This window comes from Nyctereutes procyonoides, unplaced genomic scaffold, assembly GCF_905146905.1.
Source record: "Nyctereutes procyonoides isolate TBG_1078 unplaced genomic scaffold, NYPRO_anot_genome, whole genome shotgun sequence".
Classification (NCBI taxonomy): domain Eukaryota; kingdom Metazoa; phylum Chordata; class Mammalia; order Carnivora; family Canidae; genus Nyctereutes; species Nyctereutes procyonoides.
In genome coordinates, this window is record NW_026575139.1 from 3,022,934 (window position 1) to 3,042,836 (window position 19,903).

Sequence of the window (19,903 nt, forward strand, 5' to 3'; positions counted from 1 at the left end):
ATGCTTCAGCTACCTGGACAGGGGGAGACGGGGATGAGGGGAGCAGGTGTACAGGTGGTTGAGGACATGGTGAGAGATTTCTCACCCTCCCCAGCTACAGACCAGCAGCTCTGAGTCCTTTCTGCAGGCCTGGGACAGGCAAGCAGGAAGATCTGACCACAGGAACTACTAAGGAAGAACCACAGAGACATGGAAACATGTTTTCTGGAAGAAAGAAGCCAGCCTAGAGGGGAAGAGGTGTCAAGAGGGAGGTGTTCCAGGAGGCAGAGCCCAGGGAGAACCGGGTTGGGGCAATCACCTCTAGCCTGATACCTGTCACCACTCCCTGGACACCCCCAGGGCAGGGGCAGGTGGGGGCCATCCTTCAGGGATGGTCACATACAGTGAGGACCCTCTGTCTGTGTGGCCACCATGGATGTCAGATAGCTCGAATCAGGCTGGGCTGAGGCTATGCCAGGCCCTGGGCTGGGGATGAACCTTTAAGATTTTTTACTTTAATTAATAGACTGGATATTTTTAGAGCAGTTTTGAATTTACAGATAAATTAATTGGAAAGTAGAGTTCCCATATACTCCCTCTATCTGGCACACAGTTTCCCTATGATTCCCATCTTGCATCAGCGTGGTGCATCACTTACAACCGACGAGCCAGTCTTAGTACATTGTGATGAAGCAAAGTCCTTAGTTAACATGAGGGTTCACTCTTGGTGTTGTACATTCTATGAGTCTTGAGAAGTGCATAATGGCACATGGCCACTGTCACGGTGTCATACAGAATAGTTTTCAATGTCCTGGAAATGCTGTGCTTCACCTACTCATCCCTCCTCTCCCCCCACCAACCCCGGCAACAGCTGATCCTTTTACTCTCTCCATATTTTTGCCTTTTCCAGAATGTCATATAGTTGGAATCATACAGTATGTAGCCTTTCCAGATTGGCTTCACTCACTTAGCAATACTCATTTACGGTTCCGCCGCGTCTTTTTATGGCTTGATAGCTCATTTCTTTTTTTTTTTCCTCTAGTTTTATTGAGAAATAATTGGCATGCATCACTCAGTGAGTTCAAGGCATACAGCATGATGGTTCAATTTACTTACATTGAGAAATGACTACCACAGTATGTTCAGCTAACATCCATCTTCTCGTAGAGATATACAATAAAAAGAAAAGAATAAAGCAAAACAATTCTTTTTTGTGATGAGGACTCAGGAGTTTACTCTCTTACTCATTTTTTTAAATTGAGGAATAATATTCCATTCTCTGGATATACTACAGTTTATCCATTCCTCTTTGTATATCTTCTTTGGGCAGGTGTCTGTTCAGATCTCTTGCCCATTTTTAATTGAGTTGTTTGGTTTTTTATGGTTGATTTTAAAAGTTCTCTGTATATTTTGGATGCAAGTTCTTTACTAGATAACCATTTTGAAAATATTTTCTCCCAGTCTGTAGCTCATCTTTTTATCTCTTCGTGGTGTCTCTCATAGACCAGGAGTTTTTTCATTTTAGTTAAGTCCAACTTATGGGTATTTTTCTTTCATGGCTTGTGCTTTTAGTATTGTATCCAAAAGGTCGTCACCTTACCCAAGGACGTTTGTATTATCTCCTGTGTTATCTTCTGGAAATCTTATACTTTTGTGGTTTACATTTAGGTCTGTGATCCATATTAAGTTTTTTTTTAAGATTTTATTTATTTATTCATGAAAGACACAGGGAGGCAGAGACATAGGCAGAGGGAGAAACAGGATCCCTGCAGGGAACCCAATGTGGAACTCAATCCCAGGACCCCGGGATTATGCTCTGAGCCAAAGGTAGACACTGAACCACTCAGCCACCCAGGTGCCCCCATCTTGAGTTATTTTTTGTGAAGGATGTAAGTCTGTATGTAGGTTTATTTGTTTGTGTGAGGATGCCCAGTTGTTCCAGCACCATTTGCTGAAAAGACCATTTTTCTCCATTGAATTATCTTTGCTCCTTTGTCCAAAATCAGTTAACTGCAGGGACACATGGGTAGTTCAGTGGTTGAGTGCCTGCCTTTGACTCAGGCCATGATCCTGGGGTCCTGGGATTAAGTCCTGCATCGGGCTCCCCACAGGGAGCCTGCTTCTCCCTCTGCCTATGTCTCTGCCTCTCTGTGTCTCTCATGAATAAATAAATAAAATCTAAAAAAATCAGTTAACTGCATTTGTGGGGTCTATTTCTGGGCTCTATATTCTGTTCCATTATCCTATTTGTCTGTTCTTTCACCACGCCGTACTATGCTGAGTAGTACAGCTTTATGATAGGTATTGAAGTACCCTGACTTTGTTCTCCTTAAATATTGAGTTGGCTAGTGGAAGAGTCTTTTGCTTCTACATGTTTTCTTTAGAATTAAATTGTTAATATTCACAAAATAACTTGCCTGGAATTGTGTCTCATCTAAAGATCAAGTTGTAAAGAATCGACAATTTAACAATATTGTCTTTCTATCCGTGAACATGCAGTAGTCCTCCATTTATTTAGATCTTTTACTTCTTTCATTAGAGTTTTGCTGCTTTCCTCATATAGATCTTCAAAATATTTTGTTGGATTTATACCTAAGTATTCCTCTTTTTTTTTTTGGTGCTAATGTAAATAGTATTGGGTTTTTAACATCAAATTCCAATTGTTCATTACTGGCATACAATAAAGCAATATTTTTTGCATATTAATTAAACTTGCTATAGTTGCTTGTTAGTTCCAAAAGGCTTTTGTTGATTCCTTCAGACTTGTTACATACACAATCATGTCGTCTTCAAATAAAGTTTTATTTCTTCCTTCCTATTTTATGACCCTTTTATTTCCTTTTCTTGTCTTATTATATTAGCTAAGACTCCTAGTACAGCGTTGTAAGGGAGTGATGAGAGGAAGATATCCTTGACTTGTGCTTCATCTTAGCAGGAAAACTTCTAGTTTTTCACCAGTAAGTATGTTAGCTCTTCATTTTTGGTGCTTGTTAAAAAATGAAGAGCTAACATAAAGAAGTTCCCTTCTATTCCTAGCTCACTGAGAATTTTTATCATGAATGAGTGTTGGATTTTTTCCCAATGGTTTTTCTGCATCTACTGATATAATCATAAGATTTGTCTTCTTTAGCCTGTTGATGTGATGGAATTACATTAATTGATTTTCAAATACTGAACCAGTATTGCATTCTGGAATAAATCCCAGCTGGTCACGCTGTATAAGTCTTTTTATACATTGTTGGATTTGATTCGCTGCCATTTTATTGAGGATTTTCCTATCTATGTTCATGATTTGTATTGCTCTGTAGTTTTCTTTTTTGGTAATCATATCTTTCTCTGGTTTTTGTATCAGGGTAATACTGATCTCATAGAACTGAGAAGTTAGGAAGTATTCCTTCTGGTTTTCCTTTCTGGAAGACATAGTAGAGAACTGGTATAATTTCTTCCTTAATTGTTTGGTAGAATTCATCAGTGAACTCATCTGGACCTGACATTTCCTGTTTTGAAGGTTATTATTTACTGATGACTTTTCTTTTCTAGATACAAGCCTACTGAGTTTATCTATTGCTTCTTGTATGAGTTTTGGTAAAATGTATATTCAAGGAATCGTCTGTTTGATCTAGGTTACCAAATTTGTGAGAATAGGGTTTTTCGTAATATTCATTATCCCTTTAATGTTCATGGAATCAATAGTGATGGCCTACCTCTATTTCATTTCTGATGTTAGTCATTTGTATCTTCTTTCTTTTTCTTAATTAGGTTAGCTAGAGTTTAATGAATTTTATTGATCTTTTCAAAGAAGCAAATTTTGGTTTTGTTGATTTTCTCTACTGATTTCCTGTTTTCAATTTTACTGATTTCTGCCCTAGTTTTAATCTTATTTCTTTTCTACTGCTTACTGTGGATTTGACTTATTCTTTTTCTAGTTTCTAAGGTGAAAACTGAAATTAGTGATTTTAGATTTTCTTTTCTAATATATACATTCTATGCTAAAACATTCCCTCTAGTCACTGCTTTTGCTGCACCCCACAAATTCTGATAAGCTGTATTTTCATTTTCATTTAGTTCAAAATATTTACTGACATCTCTTGAGGCTTCTTCGCCTCATGTGTTATTCAGAAGTATATTGTTTAATCTCCAGGTATTTGGAGGGGGGTGGTTTCCAGTGTCTTTCTGTTATTGGTTTCTTGTTTAATCCCACTGTGGTCTGAGAGCGTATGGTATTATTTCTATTCATTTAAATTTGCTGAGGAATGTTTTATGAAATGGAGTTTCGTCTATTTGTAGACTGGTGAGTATCTCATGAAAAGAATGTGGGATGACGTATTCTGTAGATATCAGTTAGATCCAGTTGACTGATGGCACTACTTCAGTTCAACTATGTCCTTGCTGACTTTCTGTCTGTTCCATCTGTCCATTACTGGTAGAATGGTGTTAAAGTCTCCAACTTAATAGTGAACTAATCTATTTCTTCTTGTAGTTTTAGCAGATTTGGCTTTATATGTTTTGACACTCCATTTTCTAAGTGCATACACATCAAGGATTGCTACATATTCTTGGAGAATTGACCTTGGTATCATTATCCGATGCCCCTTCTTAAAAATCTCTGATCATTTCCTTGCTCTGAAGTCCTCTATGTCTGAAACCAATATAGTTCCTTCAGCTTTCCTTTGAAGTGTTAGCATTGTGCAACTTCCTCTATCCCTTCACTTTTAATCTGTCTGAGTCTTTATATTTAAAGTGTGTTCCTTGTAGACAGCTTATAGTGGAACTTGGGTTTGTCCATTGTACCCCTCGCGGTCTTTTTAATTATATTGCATTCAGACCATCCAGGTTTAAAATGATTATCGATATAGGTTTTAGTCTGTATGGACTGCTGTAACAAAATACCACAGCCTGGGTGATTTATAAACAACGGAAATGTATTGCTCTCATTTCTGGAGGCTGGAAGTCTGAAATCTGGTGTCAGCCTGTTTGGGTTCTGTTGAGGGTTGTCTTCCTGGTTCACAGCCAGCCCCTTATCACCATGCCCATGCACAATGAAAGGGGCTACAGATCCCTCTGGAGTCTGTTTCATAAGAGCACTAATCCCACTCATAGGGCTCCATCCTCATGATCTGAGCACTTCTCAAAGACCCATCTCCTAATACCATCATCTCTGAGGCTTAGGAAGGAATTCAATATATGGATTTTAGGGGGACACAAACATGCAGACCATAGCAACCGGACTAATAGCTATCATGTTTGTTCCTGTTTCCTACTCATCGTCCTTGCTCTGTGTTTCTTTTTGTCTTCCAGTCTTTTTCTTGAATTCTGTAGTTTTAACTGAGCATTTCATGATTCCATTTTCTTCCCTCTTTGCATATTAATTATATTTCTTTCTTCCTCTTTTACTCTTTTAGTGACTATCCCAGAGTTTACAAAATGCATTTGCAACTAGCCAAAGTCCATTTTCCAAATAACACAATACTGTGTATGGAGGAGAGCAAGTATTTTGTTAGCAGAGTATTCTCAATCGCAAATCTTTTCCCTTCTAATATTTCTGCCATTAACTTCACTTTTTCATAAGTATAATCACCAAATACATTGTTGCTATTATTTTGAACAAACTGTTGTTAGTTCAATTAAGAATAACAAAAATACTTTTATTTTACCTTGTTTTATTCCTTTCTTTATGCTTTTTTTTTTTTTTTGTAGAGTCAAGTTCCTGATCTACATCCTTTTCCTTCTCTGAAGAACTTTTTGAACATTTCTTTCAGGATAGGTCTTATAGCAACAAATTCTCTCAATTTTTGTCTGAGAAGGTGTTTCTACTTCACTTTTGAAGGACAACTTCACTGGACACAGAATTCTCGACTGGTGGATTTCTTTTTACACCTTAAGTGTTTCACTCTCTTCGTGCTTGTATTATTTCTGTTGAGTAGTGCAGTGTGATTCTTATCCTTGCTGCTTAGTGAGTTTCTGTGTACTTTCCTCCCAATTACTGAGAGAGAAATATGGAAATATAAAATAATTGTGCATTTTCACTTCTCTTTCCAGTCTCCTTAGTGTTTTTGCTCACTTATTTTGACACTCTGTTATTAGAAGTGTACATACTTTTGTTTTGTCGTGTCATATTGATGAAATGGGCATTTTATCATTATAGGATGTCCCTCCTGAGGTGCCTGGGTGGCTCAGTGGTTGAGGGTCTGCCTTCAGCTCAGGTCATGATCCCGGGGTCCTGGGACCAAGTCCCGCATCGGGGTCTCTGCAAAGAGCCTGCTTCTCCCTCTGCCTCTCTCTGTGTGTCTCTCTTGAATAAATAAATCTTTAAAAAAATGTCCCTCTTTCCTCTAGGGCTATCCCTTGCTCTGAAGTCTACTACGTCTCCTATTGACATGGACACCCAGTTTTCTTATTATTAGTGTTTGCATAATATCTCTTTTTCCATCCTTAGTGACTTTGTACTTAAACTAGGTTTCTTGCAGACAGCATATAGTTTGGTCTTATTTTTTCTTTCTTTTTAGAATGCCTTATAATTATTTTGTCGAAAACCCAACATGATGTATCTGGTAATAATAACTGAGGTGAATAGGCTTTTAGTGTGAGGGTTTATGTTAATCTGGCCAGGAGTTGAGCTGTGTTTGTTGTAGATGTAAGTTCCAAAGGCTTCAAATTCTTCTAGCGTCCTTCTTTTTATTTTTCATGTAGTCTTTGGTTTTCTCCAAGGACTGCTTCCTAAGTAGGGTTTGTGCCTTGCAGCCCTGTAGGCTGTCATCCACTGGCATGATACCTGTTGCTGTGGTGGTGAGGTGTGGAGAAGGGAGAGGGAGAGCATTCTGTAATCTCGTGATTAAATTTTAGTGGACCTGTGTCCCTGGCCTGTGACCCTCACATATGTTTCTTGGCTTTTTTCCCCTTCTCCTGGACTTCAGTGAGACGGGAAGGCTAGAGGGGGCTATTGCCCTGCATCCTAACCCAGACACAGTTCTGATAAGGTCATTTCTCCTGCTGAGTAGCCCTTTGTTATAGAGATGCCCTGAGAGTATTTCAAAGGGTTCATTTTCCCCTCTCCCAGGCTGAGAACAGGAGGGGATTTTTCTTGGTTCTTCAAGGTGAGAACATGGTGGGACTGGAGATAAAATCCACTCAATTGTGCCTCCCCCTGCCATTTCCCATTCTTATGCTTGTCCACACTCAATCTCCGGCAATTTGTCACAATTACCACTTAAGTATGCCTCCCGGTTTATGGCTGCAGTGGCTTCTGCTCCTCAGGAAAACGGATCTCAGCTGTGACTGTGTCTCTTGTCTCCCCCATTTTCAGGTGGTAGTTTGCCCTGTGACCTCAATTCTCTGATGGATGATGGATCCAACAAAAGACATTGATTTTCACTTTGTTCTTTTTTCTTTTTTTTCTTTTTCTTCTTCTTCCTTTTTTTTTTTTAAGTAAGGATAGGAGTGATTACTTGCAAGCACTTACATGTCAGAGCTGAAATAGGAAGACTCAATTCTTAATTTTTTTATCCAGTCTGACAATCTTTGCTTTGAATCAGTGCATTTAGACCATTTATGTTTTAAATTTAATTATGTAATATTGCTATTTGTTGCCATCCTGTATATTCTTTGTTCCTTTTTCCATTTTTCTGCATTCTTCTGGGTTGAATAATTTTAGCCTCTCTTTTTATCTCACTTATAGGCTTATTAGTTGTACCTCTTTACTTCTTTTAAGGTTCACCTAGAGTTTATGATATGCACAATTAATTTATTATAGTCTATCTTAAAAGGATGTATCGATTCATGTATTCAGTAAAAAATATAAACTGTATGTTTCTATTTCTCCCTCATGTATTTTGTGTTACTATTGTCCTACGTATTATTTCTACACGTTAGAGACTCTACAAAGTATTACCAATTTTGCTATAAGCAATCAGTGATTTTTTTTAAACTTTGTTTTTTAGAGATGTTTTAGGTCCACAGCAAAATTAAGAGGAAGGTACAGAGATTTTTCATATAACCTCTGCTCTTGCACATGGATAGCATTTCCCATTATCAACATCCCCCACCAGAGTAGAATATTTGTTACAATTGATGAACCTGCACTGATGCATCATGATCATCCAAGTCCATAGTATACCGTGGGGTTCACTCTTGATGTTGTATTGTTGATGGGTTGAGACGGATGTTTAATGACATAAATCCATTATTATGGCATCATAAAGAGTATTTTCACTGTCCAAAAATCCTGTGTTCCTCCTATTCATCCCTCCTGCCCCAAGACCCAGAACCACTGATATTTTATTGTCTTCATACTTTTGCCTTTTCCAGAATATCATAGAGTTGGAATCATACAGGATGCAGCCTTCCCAGATTGGTTTCTTTCACTTGGTAATATGCGCTGAAGTTTCCTTGGCGTCTTTTTGTGGGTCATTAGCCCATTTTTTATATTTTCTCTCTTTTTTTCTTTTTCTTCTTCTTCCTTTTTTTCTTTTTTTTTTTTAAATAAGGATAGGAGTGATTACTTGTAAGCACTTACATGTCAGAACTGAAATTGGAAGTCTCGATTCTTACTTTTTTTATCCAATCTGACAATCTTTGCTTGGAATCAGTGCATTTAGATCATTGATGTTTATTTTTTTTGATCATTGATGTTTAAATTTAATTATGTAATATTGCTATTTGTTGCCATCCTGTATATTATAGCACAGAATAATAGCACAGAATATTTCATTGTCTGGTTGTACCCAGTTTATTCAGCCATTCACCTACTGCAGGCCATCTTGGTTGCTCCAGAGTTTTGGAATTATGAATAAAGGTGCTGTAAAGTTCTCTGTGCATGGTTTTTGTGCAGATATAAAATTTTTTTCTCCTTTGGGTAAGTACCAGGAAGCCATGATTGCTGGATCACATACTAAAATCATATTTAGTTTTGTAAGAAGCGTCCAACTAATTTCCAAAATGACTGTGCCATTTGGGTTTTCATCAGCAGTGAATGAAAGTTCTTGTTGCTCCATATCCTCAACCAGCATTTGGTATTGTCAGTGTTCTGGATTTTGGCCGTCTAATAAGTGTGTAGTGGTATCTCGTTTCCCTGATGGCATTTGACGTGGAGCATCTTTTCACATGTTTATTTCACACTCGTACATCTTCCCTGGTGAGGAGTCCGTCAAGGCGTTCAGCCCATCTTTTAATGACACTGTTTGTTTTCTTTTTGTTCAGTTTTAAGAGCTCTTTTTTATTTTGGATATAAGCCCTTTATCAGATACATGTTTTGCAAATATTTTCTCCAAGTCTGTGGCTTGTTTTCTCATTCTCTTGACATTGTTTTTTAGCAGAGCAGAAGTTTTTAATTTTAATGAAGTCCAGCTCATCAATGATTTCTTTCAAGGATTGTACTTTTGGTGTTGTATCTAAAAATTATCTTTGTAACCAAAGCCACCTAGGTCTTCTCCTGTGCTATTGTCTAGGAGTTTTATAGTTTTGTGTTTACATTTAGGTCTATGACCCATTGTGAGTTAATTTTTGCAAAGCGTGTAAGTTCTGCATCCAGATTGATTGTTTTGCTTGTGGACGTCCAGCTGTCCCAGCTCCATTTCCTGAAAAAACTGTTTTTGGTTCATTGTATTGCCTTTGCTTCTCTGTCAGAGATCATTTGACATAATTTACGTGGGTCTTTTTCTGGGTCCTCTATTGTGTTTCGTTGATAGAATAAACAATTTACAGGAGAAAATAAAAATTATTAGGGCATATATACTTAGCCTTCCTAAACATCAGAGGAGTATGATTTAAAACAAACAAGAGAACATTTCATACTAATCAGGTTGACAAAAACTTTAAAAGGCTGACAATATTAAGAGTTAGTGAATACAAGGCATAAAAGGAATTCTCATACTCTGCTGGTAGGAGCGTAGATTAATTCAACCACTTTGGAAAGCAATTTGTCAATATCCAAAGCAAAATTGGAATTGGAAATGCATGTTTGCAAAGACTCAGCAATTCCCATTCTAAATCTATTACCTAGAGAAGCTTGTGCATAATTGCAGCATTGTTTGTAATAGGAAAATAAATTGGAAACAACCTAAGTATGCACACACACACACACACACACACACACTCATATCAACAAAGTTCCATCTCAAAAACATAATGTTGAGGGAAAAAGCAAGCTTCCTTTGCAATATCATTCAAGAAAATGTGTAAACACACACTGCAAATTATTCATGGATATCTCATTCTGCCCGTGTAAACATGAAAACAGCACACTGGAAAAACACACCCGATTCAGAAGGGTGAAATTCAGGTTACCTACTGGGAGACGATGGCCCGGGAGTAAGGACAAGAAGGCAGCATTATCTAATATTCTGTTCCATTTATAAAAATGTCAAGCTGTTGTGACAAAATATTACCATTCGTCAATTCTGGGTGGTGGCCACACAAGTGTTTGTTGGCCATTCTCTTAATCCTTGTGCATCCCCTCAATTTCCTATAAAAGAAAGGAAGAGACAGATCCATCTTGGCCGTATATAAAGTGCAGTGAAAGTCAAATGACAGCAGGGACTGGCATCTGATGGCTTGACTTGCATCCCTGTTGGCTCCTGGCTCTCTGTCAGTTGGCACAGGCTGTTTCCCTTTCTGTGCCTGCCTTGGTTTTCCCAACTGGAATCAGGGCTGTATAGTTTTCCAAATGTAGATCGCTACTGAGTCCTGACCAGCATGTGTTTAATGGAATGGACTCAAAAAGATTCGGAAGGTAGCGGTGCGTCACATTCCCTGGGCCCATGGAGAGAAGATCAGAGTTAGTGTTTAACTGGGAGAGAGCTGCTACTTGGGAAGATGAGAAAGTTCTGGAGATGGATGGTGGTGATGGTAGCACAACAGGGCGGATGCACTTAAATGCCGCTGAAAAAAATGCCCTTTAAAAATGGCCAAGGTGGGCAGCGCGGGTGGCTCAGCGGTTTAGCACCACCTTCGGTCCAGGGCATGATCCTGGAGACCTGGGATCGAGTCCCGCGTCGGGCTCCCTGCAGGAGCCTGCTCCTCCCTCTGCCTGTGTCTCTGCCTCTCTCTCTCTCTCTCTCTCTCTCTCATAAATAAATAAATAAATAAATAAATAAATAAATAAATAAATAAATATTAAAATGGCCAAGGTGGTAAATTTTATGTTAGGTGTATTTCAACATAATAAGTGCCCGCATAAAGAGCCAGCAAATACCATTTCGTGGACTTTTGCTGCTCATCTACTTAAAAAGACTGGAAACTCAAAACCAGCCAGGGAGGGAGGGGCTGCTTTTAGAAGGGCGAGCCCAGGACCCCAAAACTTTTGTGCTTCTCTGCCTTTCCCCCCTCGCTGACCTGGTGCCCCTGCAGCCACCTCCAGCTGCCAGGAGCCTCCTGCACGCCCGGCTCTGGGGCCCTGCTCTTCTCTCTCCCACTTAGCCAGGCAGCAGGATTTAAATGTCCCGTCTCCCGAGGAAGAAATGCATTCTGTTGAGAGCAGCGCCCGTCACTGTTAAACGCTCGTCATAATGATGATGGCCATTAGTCTGCCAAGCTGGAGCGGGGGCAGGAGGAGGCGAGGGGACGGGCCTGCGCGCCCGGGGAGCGGGGCCCACGGAACAGGAGCACGAATGGGGCCGCAGAGCCTCCGCGCGCCGCTTTGTCAGGGTCCATCAAATAGAAAAACCAGCCTGGGGCTTTTAATGTGCAGTTTGGAGAATTAGTTTCAATTAGCAGAGAGACATTTTAAATCTCGAGAAATATTCAGCCTTCATGTACTCCATTTAGCACTTAAAACCCACTCTCGGCGTTAATAGAATCATAGTATGGGAAGGCGAAGGGACCTCAGGAAGGATGCGGGGTGACCTTTCCTTGCACCGGGGCCCTGTGAGACTGATGGCATGTGGCAAGGCTGCTGAGAGGCCTAGCGGGCCTTAGAGGTGGGCTGGGGACTCCTCTTCCCTTGGGTGGAGCCGGGGGGCTACCTGTGGTCTCTCCCGCTGTGTGCACAGTCGTGGGTGCTTGTGTGTGTGCACATGCCTGTGCGCCTGTATTTGCCAGGGGTGTGGGTAGGAGATAAGGGGCTAATGATCCCCCTGGACGTGATCCCACCATGAATCTACCTCTATCTCCAGACTTCTGGGGACCCACTAAGTCATCCGTCGCCTGGGTGCCTCTGAGCTGCACCCAGCTCCAAGTTTTCCCAGCTGTGGATCATACCCAGGCCAGGCCTGAGTGCAATTCTCCTCCCCCCTCTCCGCTCTCCCAATCTGCTCCTGGGGCTGCGAGAACCATCTCCATAGCACCTTCCTTACGGGGCATTTTGAAAATGGGATAAAGGATGAAAGCGTGGACTGCATTGCGGGTCCTTAGTAAATAATGATGGCTTTTTATCTGCCCGCAAGAACCCTCCGAAGACGGCCTCATGGCAAGATGTGGCCTCAGCTCCATCCCATCCCATTTTGTGGCATCTGGAAACAACAGGCAGTGGGAAAGCAGATCCAACTTGTCTGCATCACTTACATCACTGGCCCCTCTTGCTAATAGGCTTCATTTTTTCTCTTCTTTTCCTCTTTGCCCAGAGGCAGTAATGCTTGTCTTTAATCAGTGTAAGGTAATTGAGTACCCTCACATCAGCCTGCCAGGAAAAATGAGCCATTAATTTCCTGGAGGTTCCAAGAAAACGTTTTTATTTGTTATACTACAAACATATTGAGGCTGCTGGTCTGGAAAGAAAAATAAAACTCGGCTAAGTCCCCTGTTTACCAAAAGTGGCTTGGTAAAAATTTAACTGCGGTGGCCCAGGCTACCTTTTCTCTGTGTGACACGCTGGTGAACTTCGTTGCAATCGAGAGAGCAAAGTGCGAGCCTGTTTACGACCAATATTTCTGCCGGGGAACCCGTTACACCGTATATGGTTGTGCAATTTTCAGCTCAGGAATCGCGCGGGTAAATAAAAAACAAGACTTAGTATGGGTTTGGGTTTTGTTTTCCCTGTCGTTGGTCCTGGTCCTCTCCCCACCTTCCCCGTCAGACCCGCTCTGTGCTGCTCCCAGTAGAAGCTTCTGGATAAAGCTGCCAGTCATTCGTACGGCCCTTAGGGGACACTTTCACCTCTCCCTGACGGGCAGACAGCCTGTTCTGATGACTGGCCCTCATGGCCCGTCCACACCCGTTACTCAGAGTCTTGCTGTCCTATGAGAATCACCAGTGCCAGAAAGTTCCCTGGCTGCTTGGGAAGAATTGCTGTGTCCCGCCCTTCACCTCCTCGGTCGGTCCCTCAGACCTCCCTGGAGAGACCTTGGAGGACCTGTTCACATCAGGGGCTGGAGGCTGGGGCAAGGGGGAGTGAAGTGACATCACTGTCCCGTCTTGGGGCTGCCGCTCGGGTCTCGACGTGGATGATCCAAGTGGGACTCCAGCCGCAGGGAGGGGAGAGGCAAGGAGGCCGCGGCTCCTGCGCGAATGAATGAGGCTGAGCTTGCAATCCGAGTCGGGTGATCCCTGGCACTCCTCCCTGCTACGGGGAGGCTGTCAGCTCCAGAGCTGCGCCTGGGACGTTGTGACAGCCCCGGCGGCCTGGGAAGGGGCCAGGAACAAGCCAGGCTCCTTTTTTTTTTTACCAGTATTGATCAGACATGAGTGTCGTGCAATGGGGTTTTCAGGGAGCTCATTACGCTCAGTTCCAAGTGTGTGCAGCTGTCTCCCCACCCCAGACACGAAGTGGCCCGTCCTGCTGTGTGAGAGAGTGCAGGCTGGTCACCCTTGCAACCGCTGACACCCCCATGGCCCTCTGCTCAGGGTGGGCCACCGATCCCCCGTAGGGAGACCCAGTGAATTGGGGGCCGCTCCAAGGAGCAGCACCACGGGCCCCTGAATCCCGCTTCCCATTCTCACCATCGACTCCTGGGGATACAGCATCCACTCGGAGCTCTAGCCTGGCTCTGGGGGCAGAGACACCTTAACAGAATCTCGTCAAGCCGCACTTGGCCCGGAGAGAAGGGAGCACAGTGCATAGACTCTTTTCGTTAATTCTGCAAAAAAGCAAATGGGGGCGAATGTCTTCTGCACATTTCTTGACCTAGCAATTATACTCCTAGGTGTTTACCCCAAAGACACAAATGTAGGGATCCGAGGGAGTACCTGCACCTCAGTATGTACAGCAACAATACCCACAATGGCCAAACTGTGGGAAGAGCCCAGATGTCCACCGACAGATGAATGGATAAAGAAGATGTGATAAATAAATAAATAAATAAAATAAATAATAAATATAGATATAGATATATCCACACAATGGAATATTACTCAGCCACTAAAAAGAATGAAATCTTGCTATTTGCAATGACATGGATGGAACTAGAGGCTATGATGCTGAGCAAAATCAATCAATCAGAGAAAGACAATTATCATGATCTCAATTATATGTGAAATTTAAGAAACAAAACAGAGGATCATAGGGGAAGGGGAAGGAAAAATAAGATTAAATCAGAGGAGACAAACCATGAGAGACTCAATCATAGGAAACAAACTGAAGTTACTGGAGGGGAGGTGGGTGGGGGGCCGGGGTGACTGGGTGATGGACATTAAGGAAGGCACGTGATGTGCTGAGCCCTGGGTGTTGTATGCAACTGATGAGTCACCGACCTCTACCTCTGAGACTAATCATGCGCTGTATGGTACCCAACTTGAATATAAATTTTAAAAAGCAACAGAGGAAAGCAAAGAGGAAATGAGGACAGAAATGCAAATATCATAGCACTGAAATTGCCAGAGCCCATTCGGCAGAGCGTTGGCCCTGTCTAGTGTCCTCCCTGCCTCCGAGAACCCTGCTCGGGACCTTCTCTGGAGCTGGATGCTGGGGATGGGGAGGACCAGGAGTAGGGGGCAGTCCCAAAGCAGGCATGCTGGGGGTCAGCCCAGGGTGCAGGGGGCAGGTGAGGGCACATCTGTCGGGATGCCTGGGTCAGGGGGTAGGGAAGTCTGGCCCAGGAGCCAGGACACGGGGTGATGTAGGAAAGATGTTAGGGTTCAAGGCCACAGCCAAGAAAGAATTCTTGAGATGTCTTTGGTGCAAAAAGGTGGTTTTATTAAAGCACAGGGACAGGACCCGTGGGCAGGAATAGCTGCACTGGAGTCACGAGGGGGGGCCCATTATATACTCTCAGTTGGGAGGGGTCAGGAGAGTGTGAGTCTCTCAGGAATTTTGGAAGTGGGGTTTCCAGGACCTGCAGGGGGCTAGCTGTTGTTGGGCAAAGGTTTATTACCGTCTAATAAAGCCTGAGGCATGAGACCCTTCAGCTGTACATCGGTGGGCCGTGTGCTGGGGGGATGATCGCCAACGTGCATTTTAGGGGCTTTAGAGATAAAGGAAGTTCCTAAAGGAATGTTTATATATTAAAGCAGACTTACAGGATCCTTTAAGATCCTGGGGAGAGGTGGGGCCAAGATTGCCTTTTGAGCTCAACAAAGTACTGACATGGAGGCAGGTGAGTCCCTAGAGGAATGTCATTGCCTGTTTCAGGGGCTTGTCAGAGGTCTGTAGGTCATAAGGAAATTTAATAATTTTCCCTTCTGTTTCCCACACCAGGGGCAGGTATGAAATGGCAATGCATTTCAGAGAGCCTGACCCAGAGAGAGAGGCCAGCTTGGAAGCAGTCCTCCATAAGGAGAATGTGATGCCAGAGACACCGATGGTCTTCTGAAACCATCTTTTTTGGTTTTGCTAAATTTGTATCGGTTGACGGATTGATTAGTTGATTGACTGATCCATGCATTCACCGAGCCCCTGCTGTGTGTCCGCTCCAGCTCTGAGCACTCAGTGATCAATCAGCCGCCCACCTCGCATCCGGAGAGATGGCAAGACACACGGTTCCAGATGGTGACACCAGAAACAGCCACACACAGCTGTTTCATCACCAGGTGATACAAGCCGCCCCCTCCAGGACCCCCCACCCCATCTTGGGTCCTCATGGGCTGCCGTGTGCAGGGTTTGGGGGCAGCCTCGGCCCTGTCTGTCTGCAGAGCATCTGTCTTCAGGGAGGAAGTTGGCCCGGGGAAGTTACTCTTTAGCATGGCCCTGAGATATGTGGGTGGGGGTGGAGGACAGAGCGAGGCCAGGGGCAGGGTGAAGGCTGGGACTGGTCTTACTCTATCTGGACACATTTTAAAAGCTATGAGTTGGGACGTCTGGGTGGCTCAGTGGTTGAGCGTCTGCTTTCGACTCAGGTTGTGATGCCCGGGCCCTGGGATCGAGTCCCACATCAGGTTCCCAGCATGGAGCCTGCTTCTCCCTCTGCCTGTGTCTCTGCCTCTCTCTCTGTGTCTCTCATGAAAAAAATAAATAAAATTTTAAAAAAGAAGCTATGAGTTTATCAGCTTGCTCTTTCAGCCATGACTGTATGTCCTGTCGAAATAACAGCATCAGGAGATCTCTAAACGATCTGGAACCCACAGAAGGATTGCCTTCTCCCTGTCCTGGGGGAGAAGGCTTTGGTCCTGGGTTCCTCTCGCCAAGACAACGAATCACCACTGACTTGGAGGCCGTAGTACCTTATAGTCTAGAGGCCAGGGGTCTGAGGTGGGTCTCACCGGGCAAAAAGCAAGGGGTTGGCAGGGCCCAGTTCCTTCTGGAGGCTCCAAGGGAGAATCTGTTCCCTTGCTGTTTCCAGCTTCTGGAGGCCACATGTGCCCCTTGGCTCGTGGTCCCTCCTCCATCTCCAAAGCCAGCAGTGGCTGGATCCTGCTCATCCTGCTCGGCCTCCTCTCCTGCCTCCCTGATTCCCATTTATAAGGACCCCGGGGATGCCACAGAGTCCCACTTGGAGAAGCTTGGGTCATCCCCGTATTCTCAGGTCACTTCATCAGCAGACTTAAATCCACTTCAACCTCAGTTTCCCCCTCGCCACGTAAAGAACATATTCACAGTTTCAGGCAGTTCTGAAGGAGGCTCCTTGCAGGGCCATTAAGCCCACCTCAGCCTCCCAGAGGGGTGGCATTTAAACTGACTCTGGAAGGGAGAGCAGAGCTCGCTGGGGACAGGCCAGGAGGCCAAGTGAGGGCTCCCAACCCTAACAGAGCAGATCCCCCAGGTGTCTCCTTGGGAGGCGGGAGAGGCGGGCGTGGGGGGCAGAGGCTGGACATGGGACAAGTCACGCAAAGAGGAGGGGGGCCCTGGGAGAGAGCAGCCTGGGGGCAGGAGGGCAGGGACATAGCGGGGATCCCGGCGAGCCCCCACTCCCAGCAGGTCACCCAGCGCCCGTTTGCAGAAGGGAGCTGCCTCTGGGAGCAGGGAAGGGTGCTGGGCAGGGGAAGCCCGCCAGACATCAGGCATCATGCTGACGGCGTCTACGCACATAATAAAGCCAGCCGGGTTGGGTCCAAAGGCACGCACTGTACTCAAGGCATTTTAAATTTTGCCAAAACCCCAGGGTCCAAGCCAGAAAGAAGACCTCCAGTTGGAGGCAGGGGGTGGGGGTAGGACGAGGGCGGTGGGCACTGTTGTAATTGTTTCGTAATACACTAAATTAATTTATTTGTTTTGACTTGCGCCTTTTAAATAGGGTTTCATCACATAATGTGCTTTCCATCTTCTCCTGTTACACGGGTAGGAGAGCTTGTATTTGTTTACTTGTGGGATGCCTCCCATCCCCAAAGTCCCATCGAACCAGCTGGACAGGGAGGTAGTATTTTTATAGCCTGTGCTCTCTGGTGCCTCGCTTCCCTTCTCCATTCTCGCTGGCCTTGTTGATTTGAACGACCGCCACGACCCCAGAGCAAAGTCCATGCGGGAACATGTGCCTGTCTCCCCCATCCTGTAGACGCCCCCCCCCCGACCCAGGCCCGTGGCAGCCAGATGACAAGCATCCCCGTGGGTACCAGGCGTGGAGGTGGAGGTGGAGGGCACCGAGGCATCAGCATGGGGGGGGCAGTGAGGTGCAGGGGAGCATCCCGAGGGCCACAGGTCCCAGCCCAAGGCTCAGCCCCCCTTTGTGGCTCCTCCCAGAGCTCAGCAGGCCCACAGACCCCACCTGTCTTCTGCAGCATCTCCAGGGGTAGGTTCAGGGGATGGAGCCGGCCACCCACGATGGCTTCCCAACCTGCCGCTCCCCCTCCTTCTATAGATGGGGAGATCGAGACCCAGACAAGTGGTTCGCTCTCATTCGTTCCACTCATAAGCATCGATGGTCACCCTGTGCCCGAATGGGAGAGCGCAAAACCAGGGCCTCCCCGTAGGGACCCTTGCAAGAGCTCACTTTCAGGGACACCCCCGTGGTCTGAGCGCTTCTCTCTGTACAACTGTTCGGTGGGTCCCTGCTGCCCGGAGGTTAGAGCCCCTTCGCCGTCTGACCCTTTTCTCGTCCAGGGCCCTCTCCCCGTGCCCCTTAGTGTCACTCTCAGACCCTAGGGCAGTGGCACTTCCTGCCATCAGGCACACACACCCCCATGCCTTCTGCAGACCGGCCCCTCTGCCAGGAGTCGTACGGTACTATTTTCAGTTTTTTAAGGAAGCTATGTACTGTTTTCTACAGCAGCTGTGTCATTATACCCACCAACCGTGCAGGAGGGCTCCACCAATATCTCACATCCTCATCAACACTAGTTACCTTTCGTGCTATTGAGAACAGTCACTGTAACATATGCGGGATGATGTCTTCCTTGGGTTTGATTTGCATTTCCCTGATGATCAGTGATGGTGAGCACAGTTTCATGTACCTGTCGACCGTCTGTATGTCTTCTTTGGAAAAATGTTTTTCCGCGTCCTGTGCCATCCAATTTTTAATTGAATTATTTTGTTCCTGTTTTTTTTGCTATTGAGTTGTATGAGTTAGATAGATAGATAGATAGATGATAGATAGAGAGAGAGATAATTAGCCCCTTATCAGATATTTGCTTTGTAAATATTTTCTCCCATTCTGTAGGTTGCTTTTTTCATTTTGTTTACTCCTTCTTTTCCTCTACAGAGGCTTTTCAGTTTGAGGTAGTCCCACGTGTTTATTTTTTTCTTTTGTAGCCTGTGCTTTTAGTGTCTTATCAAAAAAAAAAAAAAATCATTGCCAAGACCAATGTCATGGTTTTTATTCTGTTTTCTTCTTGGAGTTTTACAATTTCAGGTTTTACATTTAGTCTTTAATCCTTTTGGAGTTAATTTTTGTGAGTGGTATAAGATAAGGGTCCCTTTACATTCTTTTGCATGTGGATATCCAGTTTTCCCAATACCATTTATTAACGAGACAGTCCTTTCCCAATTGTGTATTCTTGGTGCCCTTGTCAAAGATGAGTTGACCATATATGCATAGGTTTATTTCTGGGCTCTCTGTTTTGTTCCATTGGTTTGTGGTTTGTTTTTATGCCAGTATTATACTGTTTTCATTACTGTAACATTGTAATATAGTTTAAAATCAGGAAGAGTGATGGCTCCCACTTTATTCTTCTCTCTCAAGTTTGCCTTGCCTGTTTGCGGTCTTTTGTGGTTCCATATAAATTGTAGGATTTTTTAGCCAGACTAACTGAGAATGAAAGAGAGAGGACTTACATAAATAAAATTATAAATGAAAAAGGAAGCACTACAGCCAACACCACAGAAACACAAAGGACCATAGAAGACTAATATGAACAACGATATGCCATCAAGTTAGATAATCTAGAAGAAATGGATAAATTCCTAGAAACATAAAATCTACCAAGTCTGAATCAGGAAGAAATAGAAAATCTGAATGGGGATGCCTGGGTGGCTCAGCGGTTTAGCACCTGCCTTCCACCCAGGGCATGATCCTGAAGTCTTGGGATTGAGTCCCACATCGGGCTCCCTGTGTGGAACCTGCTTCTCTCTGCCTGTGTCTTTGCCTCTCTGTTTCTGTGTCTCTCATGAATAAATAAATAAATCTTTTTTAAAATTTTTAAAAGAAAAAAAATCTGAACAGATCAAGATGAATAAGGATATTGAAACAGT

At 44.0% G+C, this 19,903-nt stretch overlaps 1 long non-coding RNA gene across 1 annotated transcript in view; it reads left to right on the top strand.

Moving 5' to 3' along the window:
* LOC129495868 (uncharacterized) overlaps positions 1–16,184 on the top strand; it is a 28,543-nt gene extending 12,359 nt beyond the window's left edge. The window contains exon 3 of the long non-coding RNA XR_008661634.1: positions 15,542–16,184. This is a non-coding gene — a long non-coding RNA (uncharacterized LOC129495868). The remainder of the gene's footprint in view (positions 1–15,541) is intronic.
* The last annotated feature ends 3,719 nt before the right edge of the window (positions 16,185–19,903 follow it).